The 16,011-nt window shown below is 31.8% G+C and overlaps 1 long non-coding RNA gene across 1 annotated transcript in view; it reads right to left on the reverse strand.

Moving 5' to 3' along the window:
• Nucleotides 1–3,046: 3,046 nt before the first annotated feature.
• LOC127700617 (uncharacterized) overlaps nt 3,047–16,011 on the reverse strand; it is a 74,207-nt gene continuing 61,242 nt past the window's right edge. The window contains exon 4 of the long non-coding RNA XR_007981662.1: nt 3,047–3,328. This is a non-coding gene — a long non-coding RNA (uncharacterized LOC127700617). The remainder of the gene's footprint in view (nt 3,329–16,011) is intronic.

A 16,011-nucleotide genomic window follows, 5' to 3' on the forward strand; every position in this document is an offset into this window, starting at 1 on the left:
ATGATTTGTTATCCTATTTTGAAACTGTAAAAGAAGACCCCAAATAACCGGTCAAGGGTTCATACACTTATCGAAATAAAAACACCAAAAAACTTTAGGCCAATCGAATTAGCAGAATAATTTATCGGTATGTTCGGACTATATGTTTATTTATTATGTAAAATCTAGATATTTCCGAAATAAATCCGCCATTATCTGAGTATCATCTGAAGCGAGTTAGGCTCCCCTCTCTATGATTTCCCCTGTCTTAATTGAGTTTGGGAATAAACTGTGATTTGATGTGATAAAAATTCAGAAACAAGTCTTCCATTAAAAAGGGCGCAATCGGTGCCCATTGGAATACCTGCAACCTGCTAATCAACTATATTGTTGAAAGGTACAAATATGATGTGAACGAGACAATTAACAGCTTTAATCATTTAGTTACAGAGTCAAGTTAATTTATTTACTAGTAGCATATAAGTACACTTTTCATTACATTAGAAGCCTTTAGACTAGTTTAGTTCAAACGTAAGTGTATTTGTATTTGCACAATCATACCACTTCTTGTTTTTTATATTATGTAATCTTCTCAACAGTACAACAATTTATATAACAATAAGAGAATAAAGCGAACATGTATTATATAATATAAACAACATTAATATAACAAAAATGAACTACATATAGGAAAAGTGATAAAGAAAGAACGAACGAGATGGTGATGACGATGTCGAATTTACCTATGTTAATATAACTGAGTATACCACTTTTTTAAGAATTACAGCTGCCTTGGATTTTTAGATCGCCTCCCGTTTGACTGGGTGCCTGTGAGATGAGATGGTTTCTCGGACGTGACCACGTACTTGTGAATCACTTGTGGAATCACGTTTTACTCCCGTGTTTGTTTATTTTTACCAGCTATACTCATTTCTACTCTGATGTTTAATTGACCGGTACTCATTTTTACCACGTTAGTCTGTTTATGTCAGATTGACTCATGTTTTCTCCCATGTTTGTTTGTTTGTTTTTACTATAGCTATACTCAATTATACGCACATGTTTGATTGTATCGCCTATGCTCATTTTTACCCTTGTTTGATTTATGTGTTTGTATCAGATGAACTCATCTTTTAATCCCATGTTTGTTTGCTTGTACCAGATGAAGGTAAATCAAAAAAAGCGCTTCGGACGCATGAAACTTATAAAGTGTTGTTTTCATATTTTTTGTTTTTTAACTCATTTTTTTTATGTCGACTGACGTAGGTGTAATAGCTTCGTACCGAATATAAGGACTAACAATCAATTATAGATTTGGAAAACATTTACCGATATTAAGATGAATTCTATTTCTCTTGTCTATTAGTGAAAGATCCAATTGAAGTCAATTAAAGAATTTTCTCTGTCATTATATATCAATACAAACTTTTAATCTTTCACTAGATGTAGTAACAAAGAGACTTGCTGTTACCATGATTCGACTTATAATTGAATTTAAGACCTACATTTCTAATTGTCAAGAACACAAACAAACTTTATCTCTTGATTTTATTTTCATTCCCATAGAAAAAGTAAATGGTTCTTTCTTCCCATGGTGTGACGATTTTTAAACTAACTAGCCACTCAAAAATATGTCAATCCAATTTATGACGTTAAAACTGTTAGAAGCAATTTTTGGTCCGTTTTAGTTTTCTCGGGCGACAGTATACACCTTATCGCTATGTGGTCCATTCCGAAAAAAAACCAATCATCTAGGCAACTTTCTGTTTGGGTCAAATAATGCAAAAACAAAGGTCATCAGCAATGAGCTGACGGAGTAAAAAGTTTGGAAAGTGAACATTTTAAAATTTTGATAGTTTATGAAGCAATTTTTAAAAGACAAATTAAAGTCATTCAAAATACTTTGTTTGGTGTGTTTACTATGGTTTAAACATGTCTCTATGAAAAGTTTTATGCTCAATATATTGTTTGAACAAGGCCCTAGATAGCTTCAACTGGTTTGAAAAAGTTGTGTAATTTTAGAACTTATCCGGATTGGCATAAACAGCGATACGGTGATTTCAACCAAAAGCTGTTGCAACCTACACTAACTTACTGTACTAACGAACACATTTTGAAGGAGATTATCATTTAACGTGTTGTCTTTATTTCCTTGTTCTTGTTAGTTGTCATTCGGTTGATTGGTGGACAGGTCATGTTATTACATTGTGTTTAACTTTTACGATACATGGTCTAGACAGGCAAAGCGGGACTGTGTTGTCCGTTGTTTTTTCTTTGTTTTAAGTCTTTTTCGGAGGAGTGGGGTGTTTATGGTTGGTATGGTATCATGGTTGAGCTTTCAAATATTTTTGATAATACCTATTATCTTTTATATGTATTATCTTCAAAAATTATTGTTATACGATTGCGTTAAATCCTTACATCGTGTATATTAAGAAAAATGTGATTTCCCGATCAAAATGCACTTCTTGCTTAATAAAAATATTGAAACTTAATTACTTATGCGAAATAATTACTTTTGATACCAAACATGACATAAAAAGAAGAAAATGCTAAAATTCACAATTTTACGCATTTTTACAACATGACAACACTTTTTTTCATCTCTCCTTTATAATTCATATTTTGGTTCGTGGACCCAAATTTAATAATGCAACTTTATCAGATCATCTAGTTTCTTCAAAGATCGCAAATCACGTAGGAAGTATGCTGAGTATATGGAAAACTTGAATTTAAAGGGACATATTAAGTACGTTAAAAATAATGAGATTTGTCAATAGATAAGCTTTCAGTAAGGTTTACAGTCTCTGGTATTATATGTATTTTCAGAAAATTTATAAAAACGTGTAATATTCCCTTTATATGGTATTTTACTAAAATAACATATAAAAACTCATGAATGGTTTAAATAATTGATAAAATACACTCTTGAGACAAATTTACTTTTTCAGCTTGAAAGAAGCAGAAGATTTTCAAAATTTGAATATGCACACGTTTCTCAAAAGAGGTCAACTTAGTCTGTTTTCTTTCAATATCTTTAAAAAGTGGTTTTTCAGAACGAAAGGATTCATGAGTAAACCGACTTTGTCCAATTTTACTGCCAATAACTATATTTGACGATACCGCCTTCTATGGCGTGGACGGCATACCACGCAGATGATGACAGTTGTGAGGCATGCGATCGCCAAAATAGCACCAATGACTATGGCAATGATAACACCAACTGCTAATGCTAATACGCATGTCAATTCATCGATGCCATTTCCGCAGTTATTGTATCCATTGCATGCCAAATTTCCAGGAATACAAAAGTCATTTTCACAGTTCAATTCGTTTCCATGACATGCTCCTACAAAAGAAATTCAGTCATTATTACGATTCAAAGAGATACAGATTTACTATATATTAAGTAAATTAATCTTCAGTTGGATCAGATAACTATAAAGTTTGTTTGTTTGTTTGTTGGTATTTGACGCCTCATTTAAGAACCTTAGCTATAATGGCGGCCAGTTTTTTTCTGTTGCTGGATGAAGCTTGAGTTCCCAGACAGAACCATCGACCTTTTGCATGAAAACTTTGGCAATACGCTCACGTCAATAAGGATCATAGTCGAACACACTTCACTTCGCAAGAGAGTCGTTCACCAAGTATAGGTTCCAAAGTATTAAGTAATGTTACAGTCAGTTTGTATTATTTGGTACATCAGCGAAAATTGTCACAAAAAATAATCATACGATAAAAATTGATCTTTAGTTATAATAAAATGTTCAGGAATTACAAGTATTTTTACTCGTAGGATAATTTTTGTGTGAAAAGATCCACTGGTTTGTTCACTGGTAATTATAATTTACTGAAGTATTCTCTTTTTCAAACTGATGATTATTGCAAATATTCATTCAAAGATTTGTATATAATGTTCATCTTGCAGAAGATATAGATATCGTTAGTTACCGCGATATTTGATGTCTATAGTCTATTTGTTTCAAATTCATACAAACGAAGTACGAGATGTAAATAAAATTAGGAATAGAAATTAAAATAGAAACTAAAAACGCACGGGCGAAATACTGAATCGTGGCCTCAAACTCAAGCATGTTTTTCAATTTTAGTTCATTTATATGTTTTGCAGTTGAGTGTGACGTCCATTTTCACTGAACTAGTACACAATTTTATTTAGGGACCAGTGAGGACCACCTCCGTGTGCGGGATTTTCTCGCTGCGTTGAAGACCCATTTGTGGCCTTCGGCTGTTGTCTGCTCTTTGCAATTGGTCGGGTTGTTATCTTTTTGACATATTCCCCATTTCCATTCTCAATTTTATTTGCATTTCGAAAGTATTATTACTATTTCAAATAATTAAAAAAAGTTATTCATTTGAATCTGAATTTGAATTTCTTTTATTTGATCAAATATTACTTTAGATCATGTGAAATATTGCACGTGTATATTAGTAATTGATTGTATGTTGCTTGTTAACGTCAAGTGGCAATTACTTTAAGGGAACAAATAAACAATAAATACAATAAGCACGGGTTTGCGAGGTTTGATGACCGGCATACAGGGCGGGATATTTTGACTGAGGCTATATTGGATAGGGGCAGACATTTTGCCTTGCATGAGGCCATCTACAGAGAATTGTTGCAAGAGTTCTTGCCGTGCAGAGAGCGTAGCATTTACCCTACACGAGGCATCGGATTTAAAGTCTCAATTCCGATCGAACGTAGCTGCGAAATTATATACCACTCACTACCAAATGGACGCCCAACTTCGGCAAGGGCTTTACTACCGGAAAGGACGAAGTTCAGGTGACCATATTTCTATACCCAAGTCAACACTTGGAGCTTTGAATATGTACGGTTTTCTCGATTTATTTACATTGCATTTTTATTTCAAAAGCAGTTGTACTGAGAAAAGCGAAGATACCAATGAGGCAAATCTTTTTTAATAGAGCCACATAACCCGTTCGGACCTATAAGTGATAATTTTCATGGTTATGCCAATGGGAAGACTATTTTTGTAACTATCAAATTTGTAATTGGTTTTGTATATGAATGAAAAGATGTGTATGGTAAATTACACAGCAACAAAACGACACAAATACTAATTATAAAAACTATGGATTTTTACCTTAGATCTTCAGTCCAAATTCAAAGATTCCTGTTCGCCGCAGTTAGCTTACACGTGCTTAATAAAATCGAAATAAAACAGGAATGAAGAATAAGATAAAACTGCTGAAAGTAAGGGAAATATTTATGTGCGGTATAAGTATTAATTTATCGGAATTCAATGATTTCCATTGGGTTTACCACGAAATCAATGAACACACTTGATGCCTGTCTGACTTCGGCCATTAAGGATGTTCGCTACTCTGTTTCAAAATAACAAGCTTTTAAAAAGACTGTTATAAATTGATAGTATATAAATAAAGGAAATATAAAAGCAGAAAAAAATGAAGGGTCCGTGAGCTTGTTTTCGAGATATAAGCCATTGAAAATTTGGCGGGAAATGATTCTCTCTAGACTTTTCATACATTTAACATTGGCACCTTTTTTTCTGCCAAAAAGAATGAAAAAATAACAAGGATTTAATAAGATTTTCAAAGATTGCATTTTAAACTATATGTAATCAAATTATGAAAAGAAAAGTAGGGGTTAGTAGGCAAAATTTTTTAATGGCATTACATGGATAAAACCAGAGGATTCCGAATATCTGGCAAAATTTCAAAAACAACAGGAGCGAACATCCTTAAATTGCTGTGTCAGACGTTAAACATCCAAGTCTTACTATCTAAGGTTTGATGGGTATTATATAAAACACTTTACAGGTGCCCGTGAAACTTCAACGTGGTTCGGACAACGTCAAAATTTAGACGCCATTTTTCAGGTACAATGCAGTTTACTGCTATGCAAATGGTTTTATGTTATTCTTTCATTTTGCATAAAAAACTTATTCGCTAATCCCGTGTCTGTAATGACGTTATAGCTATCAATAAACGTAATTTATTCATCGCTGGTAAATGATAAAGTCATTGATTTCGTTAACTCAAAATAGATACATAGATTTGTTATGGAAATTTCTTTTACCTGTAGAAAACTTATTACAAACAAGATATCACATCCTCATTTTTACTTGGGATTTTGTTCATAGAGCCCGTAAATTTAGATTCGATACATGTAAACTTATCGATCTTTGAAAAAATTTATTCTAAAATGATATCAATTTAACAGTGTTATGAGATCTTTAAATATTGTTTCTATCGGTACCAAGATTCAGTTTGTTATCAATAGATTCAATCATAAAAATTTAATTTAAAAAGTCATTGGTACCTGTTAGTGTCTTGTTTTTTCCATGGTCATCAAAAGTATCCAAACCAGATTGTCTGCACCCTTTAGAAGTATCAATTTTGAATATGTTCAAATATACTAAAACACGTGACGATGAGTTTGGATTTAAGACAAACACTGTGCATGCTCTTTTCGACAAACGATGCGACTTGTCTATCACGAATAGAATATCTCCCTCGTCTGGTATTTGAACAGTTTTGTTGCAAGTTGATTTAAAGTATTCTGAAATAGATACGGAAAAATAATAAAGGTTACTGCAAAATTATGTTTGTTGAAATGGCGAGTGTCTATATACTTTTTGTTTCGATTGGCTAGGTATCAAGATTTCAACTGATCGCTTCTTGTCGCCAGTTACTTTTTGTGTAAATTTTTGAATGCCGATATTTCAATAGTTAATTCATCGAAATGATATAGGTTTCAAAAAATGTTAAATGGCGCATTCTAGGGGCAGATATTTCGTATGTCACAATGCTTATCTTATTACGTCACAGTAAGAACTGATTGTTCAAGGACGTCATTTACCTCGCTTGACCTGGGGTCAACCGGTGTATCTCATTCATAAAAAAACAACACGCGATTGGTTTCATAAGTTGTACGTTTCGTGCCCCCTAACCTCAATAATTTGTGTCAATAAGTTTCAGCAGATGTGGAAATTTAAATGACAAAGAGTTTGGGAAATTCAGTGAAGATCGTTGCACAACAAACTGAAAAATTATGACCCATTCATATATCACAATTGGTCAATTACTACCTATTGATATACTTCCTCGGTAAAATTGCACCCCATTGATATATTTGACGTATCAAAAAAGGGACCCATTCCAGCGGCACATATGTATATAGGTAGCACGGTAGTATTTGCATTCCAGAATTTAGGTTGCTCTTTTGTGTACCCTACTTAGGTCAATGTATCTGAACAGTGTGATTGGACTAAAAATACAGTATCAACTGAACATACTTTCCCAAACCGGGGGATGAATCAGGTGTAGAAAAATATGAAGTAATTTTACATACAGGTGAAAATGAATTTTTGAGAATTTTTTAAAATTTTGTATTCACTGCATGATAAAAGACCTAAAAGCACTAGTGGCCTTAGGTTTTTAAAAATAGCAAAAAAAGTAAACGGTCATGATACATATTCAAATTTATTTCTGATTAGTATAATGAAAGTACTTCAGTTAACTGTGTATGTAGAATTTTTCGCAGTGCTAGAAAGTGGTGAAAATCCTAAAAAGGCTATCATTATCCCTTATGGGCCAGGAAATACTACCGTGCCACCTTAACTGTGATATATATGTTTACACAAAATTAATAAAGGTATTTTTTTTACCTATGCAATTTGTAAGTTTATCAATAAAAAGTTGATTAAGGGCAACTAGAATAAAAACAGCCCTTAAATTTCACCCCTGGGAGTGAAAATTGCTGATTCAGCAAATTTTGCCTGATCTGTGGATAATAATGTTAAAATTTACCTAGAAAGTAAAATTTCTTTATTTTTAAGTAACTTGCAATACATTTTTAATTATAAAGTTTCGTTTTAACTTTTCGCAGTGTCTGACACTTGTGCAACAACTGGAATTTGAGACGCGACATATTTTAGTTGCCTGTACATCCTATAATTTTCACCGTAATAAATAAAGTGCATAATTTTTTATTTTTTTCCACACAAGTACAGCTATACTAGTTTTCTTCAGGTTTAATTTGTAGTTCTGTGGTAACATGACACCAGTAAAGAGCTTTTTTGGAACTAGTAAGTGGTTAATGGGTCCTTACTTATTCATTTAGCCCTCATATTTAGCTGAAATAGAGATAGCCTTAGGGGTTTCTTTACATTGACAAGACAATTTTTTGGACAAAGAATGTGATTATGATTGTAGATCAGCAAGATTAAATAGTTTATTCATTTTCCATGCAAATGTCATTAATTTATTTGATTTTCTGACCCTGAAAAGCACAATAAAGCTAAATTGATTATGTAAGGGGACATAATTTAACTGAATGCATACATGAGAAATAGACAATGAGTCAACTTAAAGATATATTCTAGTACATGTATTGTCAAAAAGATCTTTGAATAATAGTAAACTGCCATCTAAAGAGTCTTGTTATATTGCCTTCATAATCTGGAAATGCTTAAAGTAATGTAAGGCATGCTGTAAAATGTGGAATGGACTTTACTATCATTTTTCATGATTTGGTGCTTAAACTGTTTCTTTCAGTCAGATTAACTATAAATAGAGTTGGCAATCCAATAATTCCTCCTGAATCACCATGGTTTACTTCTGTGTTGATTTGAAACAACATATATTTGGGTTTTGTTCACTCCTTAAGTAAAAAATGTTCAGATGAAAAAAAAGTGAAAATCTGCCAGTTGGGGTAGGGGTATACTTTTTAATTTTTTTTTGGTAAGAAATAAGTGAAGACTAGTATTCTTTATTGTAATATGTTTCCTAGTAAGAAGTCTATGCATCATAGGTGTCATGACTGATTTCAAGTTTGTAATGTCTTGGTTAAGGTAGCACGGTAGTATTTGCATTCCAGAATTTAGGTTGCTCTTTTGTGTACCCTACTTAGGTCAATGTATCTGAACAGTGTGATTGGACTAAAAATACAGTATCAACTGAACATACTTTCCCAAACCGGGGGATGAATCAGGTGTAGAAAAATATGAAGTAATTTTACATACAGGTGAAAATGAATTTTTGAGAATTTTTTAAAATTTTGTATTCACTGCATGATAAAAGACCTAAAAGCACTAGTGGCCTTAGGTTTTTAAAAATAGCAAAAAAAGTAAACGGTCATGATACATATTCAAATTTATTTCTGATTAGTATAATGAAAGTACTTCAGTTAACTGTGTATGTAGAATTTTTCGCAGTGCTAGAAAGTGGTGAAAATCCTAAAAAGGCTATCATTATCCCTTATGGGCCAGGAAATACTACCGTGCCACCTTAACTGTGATATATATGTTTACACAAAATTAATAAAGGTATTTTTTTTACCTATGCAATTTGTAAGTTTATCAATAAAAAGTTGATTAAGGGCAACTAGAATAAAAACAGCCCTTAAATTTCACCCCTGGGAGTGAAAATTGCTGATTCAGCAAATTTTGCCTGATCTGTGGATAATAATGTTAAAATTTACCTAGAAAGTAAAATTTCTTTATTTTTAAGTAACTTGCAATACATTTTTAATTATAAAGTTTCGTTTTAACTTTTCGCAGTGTCTGACACTTGTGCAACAACTGGAATTTGAGACGCGACATATTTTAGTTGCCTGTACATCCTATAATTTTCACCGTAATAAATAAAGTGCATAATTTTTTATTTTTTTCCACACAAGTACAGCTATACTAGTTTTCTTCAGGTTTAATTTGTAGTTCTGTGGTAACATGACACCAGTAAAGAGCTTTTTTGGAACTAGTAAGTGGTTAATGGGTCCTTACTTATTCATTTAGCCCTCATATTTAGCTGAAATAGAGATAGCCTTAGGGGTTTCTTTACATTGACAAGACAATTTTTTGGACAAAGAATGTGATTATGATTGTAGATCAGCAAGATTAAATAGTTTATTCATTTTCCATGCAAATGTCATTAATTTATTTGATTTTCTGACCCTGAAAAGCACAATAAAGCTAAATTGATTATGTAAGGGGACATAATTTAACTGAATGCATACATGAGAAATAGACAATGAGTCAACTTAAAGATATATTCTAGTACATGTATTGTCAAAAAGATCTTTGAATAATAGTAAACTGCCATCTAAAGAGTCTTGTTATATTGCCTTCATAATCTGGAAATGCTTAAAGTAATGTAAGGCATGCTGTAAAATGTGGAATGGACTTTACTATCATTTTTCATGATTTGGTGCTTAAACTGTTTCTTTCAGTCAGATTAACTATAAATAGAGTTGGCAATCCAATAATTCCTCCTGAATCACCATGGTTTACTTCTGTGTTGATTTGAAACAACATATATTTGGGTTTTGTTCACTCCTTAAGTAAAAAATGTTCAGATGAAAAAAAAGTGAAAATCTGCCAGTTGGGGTAGGGGTATACTTTTTAATTTTTTTTTGGTAAGAAATAAGTGAAGACTAGTATTCTTTATTGTAATATGTTTCCTAGTAAGAAGTCTATGCATCATAGGTGTCATGACTGATTTCAAGTTTGTAATGTCTTGGTTAAGGTAGCACGGTAGTATTTGCATTCCAGAATTTAGGTTGCTCTTTTGTGTACCCTACTTAGGTCAATGTATCTGAACAGTGTGATTGGACTAAAAATACAGTATCAACTGAACATACTTTCCCAAACCGGGGGATGAATCAGGTGTAGAAAAATATGAAGTAATTTTACATACAGGTGAAAATGAATTTTTGAGAATTTTTTAAAATTTTGTATTCACTGCATGATAAAAGACCTAAAAGCACTAGTGGCCTTAGGTTTTTAAAAATAGCAAAAAAAGTAAACGGTCATGATACATATTCAAATTTATTTCTGATTAGTATAATGAAAGTACTTCAGTTAACTGTGTATGTAGAATTTTTCGCAGTGCTAGAAAGTGGTGAAAATCCTAAAAAGGCTATCATTATCCCTTATGGGCCAGGAAATACTACCGTGCCACCTTAACTGTGATATATATGTTTACACAAAATTAATAAAGGTATTTTTTTTACCTATGCAATTTGTAAGTTTATCAATAAAAAGTTGATTAAGGGCAACTAGAATAAAAACAGCCCTTAAATTTCACCCCTGGGAGTGAAAATTGCTGATTCAGCAAATTTTGCCTGATCTGTGGATAATAATGTTAAAATTTACCTAGAAAGTAAAATTTCTTTATTTTTAAGTAACTTGCAATACATTTTTAATTATAAAGTTTCGTTTTAACTTTTCGCAGTGTCTGACACTTGTGCAACAACTGGAATTTGAGACGCGACATATTTTAGTTGCCTGTACATCCTATAATTTTCACCGTAATAAATAAAGTGCATAATTTTTTATTTTTTTCCACACAAGTACAGCTATACTAGTTTTCTTCAGGTTTAATTTGTAGTTCTGTGGTAACATGACACCAGTAAAGAGCTTTTTTGGAACTAGTAAGTGGTTAATGGGTCCTTACTTATTCATTTAGCCCTCATATTTAGCTGAAATAGAGATAGCCTTAGGGGTTTCTTTACATTGACAAGACAATTTTTTGGACAAAGAATGTGATTATGATTGTAGATCAGCAAGATTAAATAGTTTATTCATTTTCCATGCAAATGTCATTAATTTATTTGATTTTCTGACCCTGAAAAGCACAATAAAGCTAAATTGATTATGTAAGGGGACATAATTTAACTGAATGCATACATGAGAAATAGACAATGAGTCAACTTAAAGATATATTCTAGTACATGTATTGTCAAAAAGATCTTTGAATAATAGTAAACTGCCATCTAAAGAGTCTTGTTATATTGCCTTCATAATCTGGAAATGCTTAAAGTAATGTAAGGCATGCTGTAAAATGTGGAATGGACTTTACTATCATTTTTCATGATTTGGTGCTTAAACTGTTTCTTTCAGTCAGATTAACTATAAATAGAGTTGGCAATCCAATAATTCCTCCTGAATCACCATGGTTTACTTCTGTGTTGATTTGAAACAACATATATTTGGGTTTTGTTCACTCCTTAAGTAAAAAATGTTCAGATGAAAAAAAAGTGAAAATCTGCCAGTTGGGGTAGGGGTATACTTTTTAATTTTTTTTTGGTAAGAAATAAGTGAAGACTAGTATTCTTTATTGTAATATGTTTCCTAGTAAGAAGTCTATGCATCATAGGTGTCATGACTGATTTCAAGTTTGTAATGTCTTGGTTAACTGTGATATATATGTTTACACAAAATTAATAAAGGTATTTTTTTTACCTATGCAATTTGTAAGTTTATCAATAAAAAGTTGATTAAGGGCAACTAGAATAAAAACAGCCCTTAAATTTCACCCCTGGGAGTGAAAATTGCTGATTCAGCAAATTTTGCCTGATCTGTGGATAATAATGTTAAAATTTACCTAGAAAGTAAAATTTCTTTATTTTTAAGTAACTTGCAATACATTTTTAATTATAAAGTTTCGTTTTAACTTTTCGCAGTGTCTGACACTTGTGCAACAACTGGAATTTGAGACGCGACATATTTTAGTTGCCTGTACATCCTATAATTTTCACCGTAATAAATAAAGTGCATAATTTTTTATTTTTTTCCACACAAGTACAGCTATACTAGTTTTCTTCAGGTTTAATTTGTAGTTCTGTGGTAACATGACACCAGTAAAGAGCTTTTTTGGAACTAGTAAGTGGTTAATGGGTCCTTACTTATTCATTTAGCCCTCATATTTAGCTGAAATAGAGATAGCCTTAGGGGTTTCTTTACATTGACAAGACAATTTTTTGGACAAAGAATGTGATTATGATTGTAGATCAGCAAGATTAAATAGTTTATTCATTTTCCATGCAAATGTCATTAATTTATTTGATTTTCTGACCCTGAAAAGCACAATAAAGCTAAATTGATTATGTAAGGGGACATAATTTAACTGAATGCATACATGAGAAATAGACAATGAGTCAACTTAAAGATATATTCTAGTACATGTATTGTCAAAAAGATCTTTGAATAATAGTAAACTGCCATCTAAAGAGTCTTGTTATATTGCCTTCATAATCTGGAAATGCTTAAAGTAATGTAAGGCATGCTGTAAAATGTGGAATGGACTTTACTATCATTTTTCATGATTTGGTGCTTAAACTGTTTCTTTCAGTCAGATTAACTATAAATAGAGTTGGCAATCCAATAATTCCTCCTGAATCACCATGGTTTACTTCTGTGTTGATTTGAAACAACATATATTTGGGTTTTGTTCACTCCTTAAGTAAAAAATGTTCAGATGAAAAAAAAGTGAAAATCTGCCAGTTGGGGTAGGGGTATACTTTTTAATTTTTTTTTGGTAAGAAATAAGTGAAGACTAGTATTCTTTATTGTAATATGTTTCCTAGTAAGAAGTCTATGCATCATAGGTGTCATGACTGATTTCAAGTTTGTAATGTCTTGGTTAACTGTGATATATATGTTTACACAAAATTAATAAAGGTATTTTTTTTACCTATGCAATTTGTAAGTTTATCAATAAAAAGTTGATTAAGGGCAACTAGAATAAAAACAGCCCTTAAATTTCACCCCTGGGAGTGAAAATTGCTGATTCAGCAAATTTTGCCTGATCTGTGGATAATAATGTTAAAATTTACCTAGAAAGTAAAATTTCTTTATTTTTAAGTAACTTGCAATACATTTTTAATTATAAAGTTTCGTTTTAACTTTTCGCAGTGTCTGACACTTGTGCAACAACTGGAATTTGAGACGCGACATATTTTAGTTGCCTGTACATCCTATAATTTTCACCGTAATAAATAAAGTGCATAATTTTTTATTTTTTTCCACACAAGTACAGCTATACTAGTTTTCTTCAGGTTTAATTTGTAGTTCTGTGGTAACATGACACCAGTAAAGAGCTTTTTTGGAACTAGTAAGTGGTTAATGGGTCCTTACTTATTCATTTAGCCCTCATATTTAGCTGAAATAGAGATAGCCTTAGGGGTTTCTTTACATTGACAAGACAATTTTTTGGACAAAGAATGTGATTATGATTGTAGATCAGCAAGATTAAATAGTTTATTCATTTTCCATGCAAATGTCATTAATTTATTTGATTTTCTGACCCTGAAAAGCACAATAAAGCTAAATTGATTATGTAAGGGGACATAATTTAACTGAATGCATACATGAGAAATAGACAATGAGTCAACTTAAAGATATATTCTAGTACATGTATTGTCAAAAAGATCTTTGAATAATAGTAAACTGCCATCTAAAGAGTCTTGTTATATTGCCTTCATAATCTGGAAATGCTTAAAGTAATGTAAGGCATGCTGTAAAATGTGGAATGGACTTTACTATCATTTTTCATGATTTGGTGCTTAAACTGTTTCTTTCAGTCAGATTAACTATAAATAGAGTTGGCAATCCAATAATTCCTCCTGAATCACCATGGTTTACTTCTGTGTTGATTTGAAACAACATATATTTGGGTTTTGTTCACTCCTTAAGTAAAAAATGTTCAGATGAAAAAAAAGTGAAAATCTGCCAGTTGGGGTAGGGGTATACTTTTTAATTTTTTTTTGGTAAGAAATAAGTGAAGACTAGTATTCTTTATTGTAATATGTTTCCTAGTAAGAAGTCTATGCATCATAGGTGTCATGACTGATTTCAAGTTTGTAATGTCTTGGTTAAGGTAGCACGGTAGTATTTGCATTCCAGAATTTAGGTTGCTCTTTTGTGTACCCTACTTAGGTCAATGTATCTGAACAGTGTGATTGGACTAAAAATACAGTATCAACTGAACATACTTTCCCAAACCGGGGGATGAATCAGGTGTAGAAAAATATGAAGTAATTTTACATACAGGTGAAAATGAATTTTTGAGAATTTTTTAAAATTTTGTATTCACTGCATGATAAAAGACCTAAAAGCACTAGTGGCCTTAGGTTTTTAAAAATAGCAAAAAAAGTAAACGGTCATGATACATATTCAAATTTATTTCTGATTAGTATAATGAAAGTACTTCAGTTAACTGTGTATGTAGAATTTTTCGCAGTGCTAGAAAGTGGTGAAAATCCTAAAAAGGCTATCATTATCCCTTATGGGCCAGGAAATACTACCGTGCCACCTTAACTGTGATATATATGTTTACACAAAATTAATAAAGGTATTTTTTTTACCTATGCAATTTGTAAGTTTATCAATAAAAAGTTGATTAAGGGCAACTAGAATAAAAACAGCCCTTAAATTTCACCCCTGGGAGTGAAAATTGCTGATTCAGCAAATTTTGCCTGATCTGTGGATAATAATGTTAAAATTTACCTAGAAAGTAAAATTTCTTTATTTTTAAGTAACTTGCAATACATTTTTAATTATAAAGTTTCGTTTTAACTTTTCGCAGTGTCTGACACTTGTGCAACAACTGGAATTTGAGACGCGACATATTTTAGTTGCCTGTACATCCTATAATTTTCACCGTAATAAATAAAGTGCATAATTTTTTATTTTTTTCCACACAAGTACAGCTATACTAGTTTTCTTCAGGTTTAATTTGTAGTTCTGTGGTAACATGACACCAGTAAAGAGCTTTTTTGGAACTAGTAAGTGGTTAATGGGTCCTTACTTATTCATTTAGCCCTCATATTTAGCTGAAATAGAGATAGCCTTAGGGGTTTCTTTACATTGACAAGACAATTTTTTGGACAAAGAATGTGATTATGATTGTAGATCAGCAAGATTAAATAGTTTATTCATTTTCCATGCAAATGTCATTAATTTATTTGATTTTCTGACCCTGAAAAGCACAATAAAGCTAAATTGATTATGTAAGGGGACATAATTTAACTGAATGCATACATGAGAAATAGACAATGAGTCAACTTAAAGATATATTCTAGTACATGTATTGTCAAAAAGATCTTTGAATAATAGTAAACTGCCATCTAAAGAGTCTTGTTATATTGCCTTCATAATCTGGAAATGCTTAAAGTAATGTAAGGCATGCTGTAAAATGTGGAATGGACTTTACTATCATTTTTCATGATTTGGTGCTTAAACTGTT

This window comes from Mytilus californianus, unplaced genomic scaffold (assembly GCF_021869535.1).
Source record: "Mytilus californianus isolate M0D057914Y unplaced genomic scaffold, xbMytCali1.0.p SCAF_5, whole genome shotgun sequence".
NCBI classification, from domain to species: domain Eukaryota; kingdom Metazoa; phylum Mollusca; class Bivalvia; order Mytilida; family Mytilidae; genus Mytilus; species Mytilus californianus.